Raw genomic sequence first — 7905 nt, forward strand, 5'->3', positions numbered from 1 at the left:
TCGCATCAGTCTTTGGTTCTTGTTGCTTTAAACTCAAAGTTGATCTGACCTTAATTATCATAACTCTCTATTTTCTTTGAAATTATCGTGGTCGACCCTTCTCTTCATCCGTCTCGATGTTGCGTGAACATGTGTTGCTTTAGTGGTTTGTTTTTGTCTCCCTTCTTCAGTCAAATAAACCCGACTGTGAACATACCGTTTTGCTATTTGTAGAATTCAACTAGCTCAGGCCGAGCCGCATGACATTTGTTTGTGGTAGGAGACATAAAACTAATCTTGTGATTTATCTCTTGGTGGGGTTAAACCAAATATCTGACATTCTTCTTTTGGGTTGTGGTGTTCATGCAGTGACAATAAAGTTTTTGTTGAGGTTGGCACACTTGAGCTCCCCCTTTTCAAATACAACAATGGCAGCATGTGTAGATTCATCATGGCTAAGATTCTTTCTCAACGGTACTATCGTCATCATTTTCATCCCTCTTGTTTGATGGATGTTTGTCTAAATGATCGTTGGGTTAGACTCCGTTACTACTAGGAATTTTGCTAGGGGCATGTAAATGACTTTGTTTTTTAGCAGGATGTCAATCCTTTACTATTTGGGCTCTAGAATGATGGATATGAAGACTGACTATTTATAGTAAAAATCTAATAGAGATATATATACTAAATAATTATATATAGTAGGTAGTTATATATAGTGAAGCTATATATAATAAACTGAAATCATATGTATACCCATTAGTCAATTAGTCAGTGCTTCCTAAATGTACATTTCTCATTCTCCATATCCTTTCTTTGCATACCTGAAGTCATTAATACAAAACCATTAGTTAATATTTATTCTTACATTTTCTCTATCATGTTTTTTGTGTTCATTTAGATCAAGTGTGTGCATTGTTGTGTGATCCTAATAACTGGTATCAGAATGAGGACAGATTCACCACGATCTATGAAAGATGGAAAGTTCAAAGACTGGAATTGAAAAGTTTGATGGATTCGATATCAATTTTTAGAAAATGCAGATTGAAGATTATCTATTCGAGAAAGATATTCAGGAACCCCTTTTGGGGGTGAAGCCAGATACCATGACCATGGAGGAGCGGAAGCTCAAGGATTGTCACGCCGTAGGATTAATCTGGTTGACACTGTCCAGAAACATGACGTTCAACATCATCAAAGAGAAGACGACATTGGGCCTATTGAAGGTGTTGTCAAATATGTACAAAAATACGTCGACTATGAACAAGGTGTATTTGATGCAGAGGTTGTTCAATCTACAAATTTCGATTTGTTGCAGATCATATAAATTAGTTCAACATGATTGTAAGTCAATTGAGTTAGGTGTAAATTATGTTAAAAAAATGAAATTAAAGAATTGATTTTGATGTCATCTTTACTTGAGTATTGGTATACTGTTGTTGCTGCCATCAACAGTTCACGAGGATCTAATAAACTGAAGTTTAATGAAATTCGAGATGTCAACGAAAGCCCAAACAGGAAATTGGAGACTCATCAGGCAATGCTCTCAGTGTTGATTAAAGGGGAAGAAGTAAATCAAAGAGCCCAAACAAACATGGGCGATCAAAATCTGAAACCCTATACACCAATGTAGTGTGTATAAACATGGTTACTGTTGCTAAGAGTGCTTCCAATTCAAGTAACAGCGACAACAACCATGTTTTTACACTCTACAGTAGTGTCAATAGACTTGCACATATGAGCATCAAAGAAATGAAGATGATGGGTGCAAATGAAATTTTAGAAGGTCTAAAATCTATTGATATGGGTGTTTGTGAGAGCTGCGTTATGAAAAAATATAAACGAGTTAGATTCACAAAAGCTGCCAAAGAACCAAAGAAAGTGCGATTGGAAATGGTCCATACAGATGTTTGGGGTCCATCTCCATCTCCAGTTTCTTCATTTCTAGTACCAAAATTTCATGGATTAGATGTCTCGCACTCTACAACGACAACTCTCTATTTTCTAAGGCTAGTCAGATATCTCATGACCACTCTTTTCCTCCTCACCATATCTAGACACTATAAAGTTGATCCAGTATTGTCTTATATAGTTAACATTCACTCTTTAACGTCCAAGGAAATTTTATAACTACCATGAAAATCAAAACATAAAATAAATTCATACAAGTTTTACAACATATCTTATACTACAAAATATGGTAAGACTGCTTACTTGGTCGCAGAGAGACGTGTCATTGAGTAGAGTCATAGAGATATACGACTCTTTATCCTAAGAAAAAATCTATATAATTTAAAATCCGGCTGCTCTGATACAAATCTGTCACAACCCAAATTTCAAGGGTTCAAAACTCAAATAGAAACCACAATTGAAAGTGAAAACAAATAAAAATAAAAGTAAATTAATATAAAATAAGAAAATGTTGTAAAATTAAAATGAGATTGAGAAAACAACACCACATTAAATATAAAATAAAATTAAATTATAAGACGGTGTTGTTCAAATTTATCCAAAAAAAAAAAGAAGGGTTTGGGATACAATTACAAAAAAGAAAAAAAGTACAAAAAAACTCAAACACAAAGACAAACTAACGCTACATAACAACCCCATCTGTGAGTGCACAACCTTTGAAGGCTCCCTCATCTCAACTGTTAGTTCTATTACGAACCCATCCAAAATAATCACACATGTGACCCCATCTCTTGTCTTTAAACTGCTAGTCTAAACATAGTTTCATCACCAAAGCTTTAGAGTTTAATCTATCTTTACAAAACTATTTTTCTCTTAATTTATAATTAGTCATAAAAAGACATAATTAGGTACAAGTTTGGTCTAGAATTCAAAACTTTCAAATCTGACTGCTCCTTAACCAAATTCAAATCCAGATTCTTGAACACCTAGTACCTTAAATAAAATTGGTTTCCTCTAATAAAACAGGAATTTCTCTAAAGATCATTAAATTTTTATAGACTCCAGGCTCAATATCATTAATACAATTATTTTTATCATGAACACGCCAAACATGAAACTAAAGTGCGTTCAATTTAACTCCATTTTATTGCCATCTTCAATGATGGGTAGGATATATTCTTGATTTATCTTAAAGTTCTTGTGACATGACAGTTCATATTAGTTAAGCTTTTTGCAAAATCACAAGTTAAAAGACAACAACGATGAACCTAGGTCTATTAGTCATTTCAAAGGCAATTTCTTTCTCCATCTTATCGATAATAATAGTTTAATGAAGCATGAATTGCATTGAAGTTCATGAAATGTTTATAGACTCAAACTCTGAGTACTATTAATGCAATAATGTTTCATATGAGTTTGTCATAAACGAAAGTAAGGTGCATTCAATACAACTTTATTTTCTTGTCATACGAGGCAAAATAAAAAAATTAAATCAAACAAACTGATGAACTAAACCAAATCAATCCAACCCAAATTGATTAGTTTGTTTCTTTGGTTGGGTTTTTGGTTTATTTGATATGAGAGGTCTTGAGTTTGATTCTCAAAATGCCCATTCAAGAGACTGTAGTATGAAAGACATTTACCAAGGCTTCATACATAAGTTTCAAAGTGACACATATGTTATTAATATTTTATTTCTATTACATCTTTCCTTATTTATTAAATAATGAATGGAGATATTTTTCATTTTCATAATTAACGGGAGGCTTAGGATTTTTTTAATGTAAGAATTGTGGGGATGTAGCTCAGATAGTAGAGCGCTCACTTCTGATGTGGAAAGTACGGGATTGATACCTTGCATATCCAAATGAATCGATCACTGAATATATTATTTCTTTTCAATTTTTTCTTATTTACGACATAATGAGCAGGGATAGTTTTTCATGTCACTATTATTGATGACGAGACGTTTAGGGTTTTGTGACATAAGAATTGTGGGGATGTAGCTTAAATGGTAGACCGCTTGCTTTGTATGCGAGAGGTACGGGGATAGATACCACGCATCTCCAAAATAAAACTATCTATTATTAAATATATTATTGAAAATTATTTCTTTTCAATTTTTCCTTATTCATGACATGTTGAGTAGCCATATTTCTTCATTTTCACTATTATTGATGATGGAAAATTTAGGGTTTTGTGATGTAAGAATTGTGGGGATGTAGCTTCGCTTAGAATACGAGAGATACGGGGATCGATACCTCATATCTCCAAAAGAAACTATTTATTATTAATATTTTATTTCTATTCAATATTTCCTTGTTTATGACATAATATGTAGAGATACTTTTTCATTTTCACAATTTGATGAAGAGACGTTTAGGGTTTTCTGATGTAAGAATCGTAGGGATGTATTTCAAATGGTAGAGCGGACATTTCCCATGTGAAAAGTACGGGGATCAATACCTTTCATCTCCAATTGAATCGATTACTAACTATATTATTTCTTTTCAATTTTTCCTTATTTAGGACATAATGAGCCAGGATAGTTTTTCATTTTCACTATTACTGATGACAACATATTTAGAACTTTGTAACATAAGAATTGTAGGGATATAGCTTAGATAGTAGAGCGGTCACTTTGCACGCAAGAGGTATGGGGATTGATACCCTGCATCTTTAGATTTTTCTTCATTTTCACTATTATTGATGATGGGAAATTTAGAATTTTATGATGCAAGAATGGTGGGGATGTAGCTTAAATGGTAGAGCTCATTTATCATGCGAGGTAATGGGATCGCATCTCCAAAAGAAACTATTTGTTATTAATATTTTATTTCTATTCAACCCCTTATTTATGACATAATTAGTGGAGATATTTTTTCATTTTTACTAGAATTGATGACGAGACATTTAGGGTTTTCTAATATAAGAATTGTGGGAATGTAGCTTAGATGGTAGATTGCTTGCTTAGCATCCGAGAGGTACGGGGATCGAATTGATACCCCATATCTCCAAAAGAAACTATTCGTTATTATTACTATTTTATTTCTATTCAATTTTTCCTTAGATGGTAGAGCGTTTGCATCTCATGTGAGAAGTACTGGGATTGATACCATGCATCAACAAAGGAATCGATTACTAAATATATTAGTTCTTTTAAATTTTTCCTTATTTACGACATAATGAGCGGGGATAGTTTTTCATTTTTAATATCATTGATGACGGGAAGTTTAGAGTTTTCTGATGTAAAATCGTGGGAATGTAGCATGCGAGAGATACGGGGATCGATACCTCACATCTCCAAAAGAAACTATTCATTATTACTATTTTATTTCTATTCAATATTTCCTTAATTATGATATAATGAGTAGTGATATTTATTCATTTTTACTATTATTCATGACGAGATGTTTAGGGTTTTGTGACGTAAAAATTGTGGAGATGTAGCTTAGATAGTAGAGCGCTCGCTTTGCATGCGAGTTGTACGGGGATTGATAACCCGCATCTCCAAAAGAAAGTATTTAATTTGTTATTATATTTTTTTTTCATTTTCACAATTATCGATGCCCCGCATAACCAAAACAAACTATTTCTTATTAATATTTTGATATTTTTTTATTTTCACCATTATTTATGATGGGACATTTAGGGTTTTATGATGTAAGAATCATGGGATTGTAGCTTAGATGGTAGAGCGCTCGCTTTGCATGTGAAAGGTATGGGGATTGAGACCCTGCATCTCAAAAAATAAGACTATCTTTCACTATTTCTTTTCAATTTTTCCTTATTCATGACATGTTGGGTACCAATATTTCTTCATTTTCACTATTATTGATGACGGGAAATTTAGCGTTTTGTGATGCAAGAATTGTGGGGATGTAGCTCAGATGGTAGAGCGTCCTTTGTTATTTTGCTTTGACGTTGTTTGACTCCGTATCTACGCACTTCTTTATTTCCACTGATTTTGTTACTTGGACCATATTCGCAATTTATTTACATATGCGAACAAACAAAAATTTTGAAGGGATAGGGCTACATAGTTATGGTTCATTTACATTAACATCTAATTGAATGAATTCAAGAAAAGGCCTAACGAACACAAACACGGGAGAGTATAGATAAGAAAATTGTGTGTAAGACATCGAGAACCCTTTCAATCACTACATTACTTGATTCAAATGGTTCTCACAAAACCCAAATTATTAATTATTATATTATTGTTGTTTTATTTTTTTTCCAAAAAGTATCTAGCAAAATAATTAGATAAAAGAGCTTCGACCTTGTCAACTGATAGTGACAAAATCTGGATAAATACCAATACCTATGACAGGTATAAGGATAGAGATCGTAACAAAAAACTCTCGTGGTCCCGAATAAAAAAAATAAGAATTTTGAACATTAAAAAGCTTGTATCCATAGAACATGTGGCGTAACATAAATAATAAATAAATGGGAGTTAATATGATTCTAATTGTCATTACCAAAGTAATTAGTATTTTTGTCATTAAAAGATATTTTTGGTACATTATCCGTCCTTGGTCATTTTTCTTTGACGTTGTTTGACTCCGTATCTAGGCACTCCTTTATTTCCACTGATTTTGTTAGTCAAGCGAGGATAGTGTTAGAACCCTTGTTACACGATTTTCTAGTAGGCACCCCGGCAGGGGTGGATATGGTCACCGCCTATAGGGTAAAGGATGGTCACATAGTAATATCAGGGGTTAGCTTGGGTGTAGACTTGATGGTGGTCGATATGACCGTGTACGATGTAATCCTAGACATGGACTGGTTGGCGGAAAATCATGCTAGCATAGACTGTCACAAGAGGGAGGTCATTTTCACACCACCATCGAGGACCAGATTCAGGTTCAGGGGCACCAGTCTGGGAACGATGCCCAAGGTGATATCGATGATGAAGGCGAAGAAGCTGGTCCGGCACGGGGCCTGGGCGATACTAGCCATCATGGCAAGGATCAAGGAAGAAGGCGTCCCCCTAACCGAGTTTCCAATAGTGAGTGAGTTCCCAGATGTGTTTCCAGAGGACCTACCGGGGACTCCCCCATCCCGAGATGTCGACTTTGCTATAGAACTGGAATCAGGGACCGGCCCCATATCCAAGGCATCGTACCGCATGGCACCAGCAGAGCTGGAGGAACTTAAGGTGCAACTATAAGAACTCCTAGACAAGGGGTTTATTAGACCGAGCGTGTCGCCTTGGGGCGCACCGGTATTATTCGTCAATTAAAAGGACGGTTCCATGCGCTTGTTCGTCGATTACAGGGAACTGAATAAGAGGACAGTGAAGAACAGGTACCCCCTCCCACACATCGAAGACTTATTTGATCAGCTCAGAGAGGCCACGATGTTTTCAAAGATCGATCTTCGTTCAGGTTACCACCAAGATCAAGATAAAAAATGAGGACGTGCCAAAAACAGCTTTTAGAACAAGGTACGACCATTATGAGTTTGTAGTAATGTCATTTAGACTCACTAATGCTCCTGCAGTGTTTATGGAACTGATGAATCGGGTGTTCAAGGAATACTTGGATACCTTTGTCATTGTATTCATAGATGACATCCTGGTATATTCAAGGACGGATTAGGAGCACCAAACGCACCTGAGGAAGGCCTTGACAGTCTTGAGGGAAAACAGGTTGTGTGGCAAGTTCTCGAAATGCGAGTTTTGGTTACGCGAAGTCTCATTCCTAGGACATGTGATATCGGTAGAAGGAGTGTCAGTTGACCCTGCCAAGGTGGAGGCGTTCACCGGCTGGGCCCGTCCAACTACTGTGACTGAGGTACGGAGTTTTCTGGGTCTGGCAGGCTACTACCGTTGCTTCGTGCAGGACTTCTCCAAGATAGCGACACCTCTCTCACGACTGACTCGAAAGGTTACGGCGTTCGTATGGACCGAGGAGTGCGAGGCAAGCTTCCGGGATCTGGACGAGAGACTGGAGACTGCACTCGTGCTCACAATGCCCGATGGTACAGGGAACTACGTCATTTTTAGTG

The sequence above is a fragment of the Cucurbita maxima genome, unplaced genomic scaffold (genome assembly GCF_002738345.1).
Source record: "Cucurbita maxima cultivar Rimu unplaced genomic scaffold, Cmax_1.0 Cma_Scf00099, whole genome shotgun sequence".
Lineage (NCBI taxonomy): Eukaryota > Viridiplantae > Streptophyta > Magnoliopsida > Cucurbitales > Cucurbitaceae > Cucurbita > Cucurbita maxima.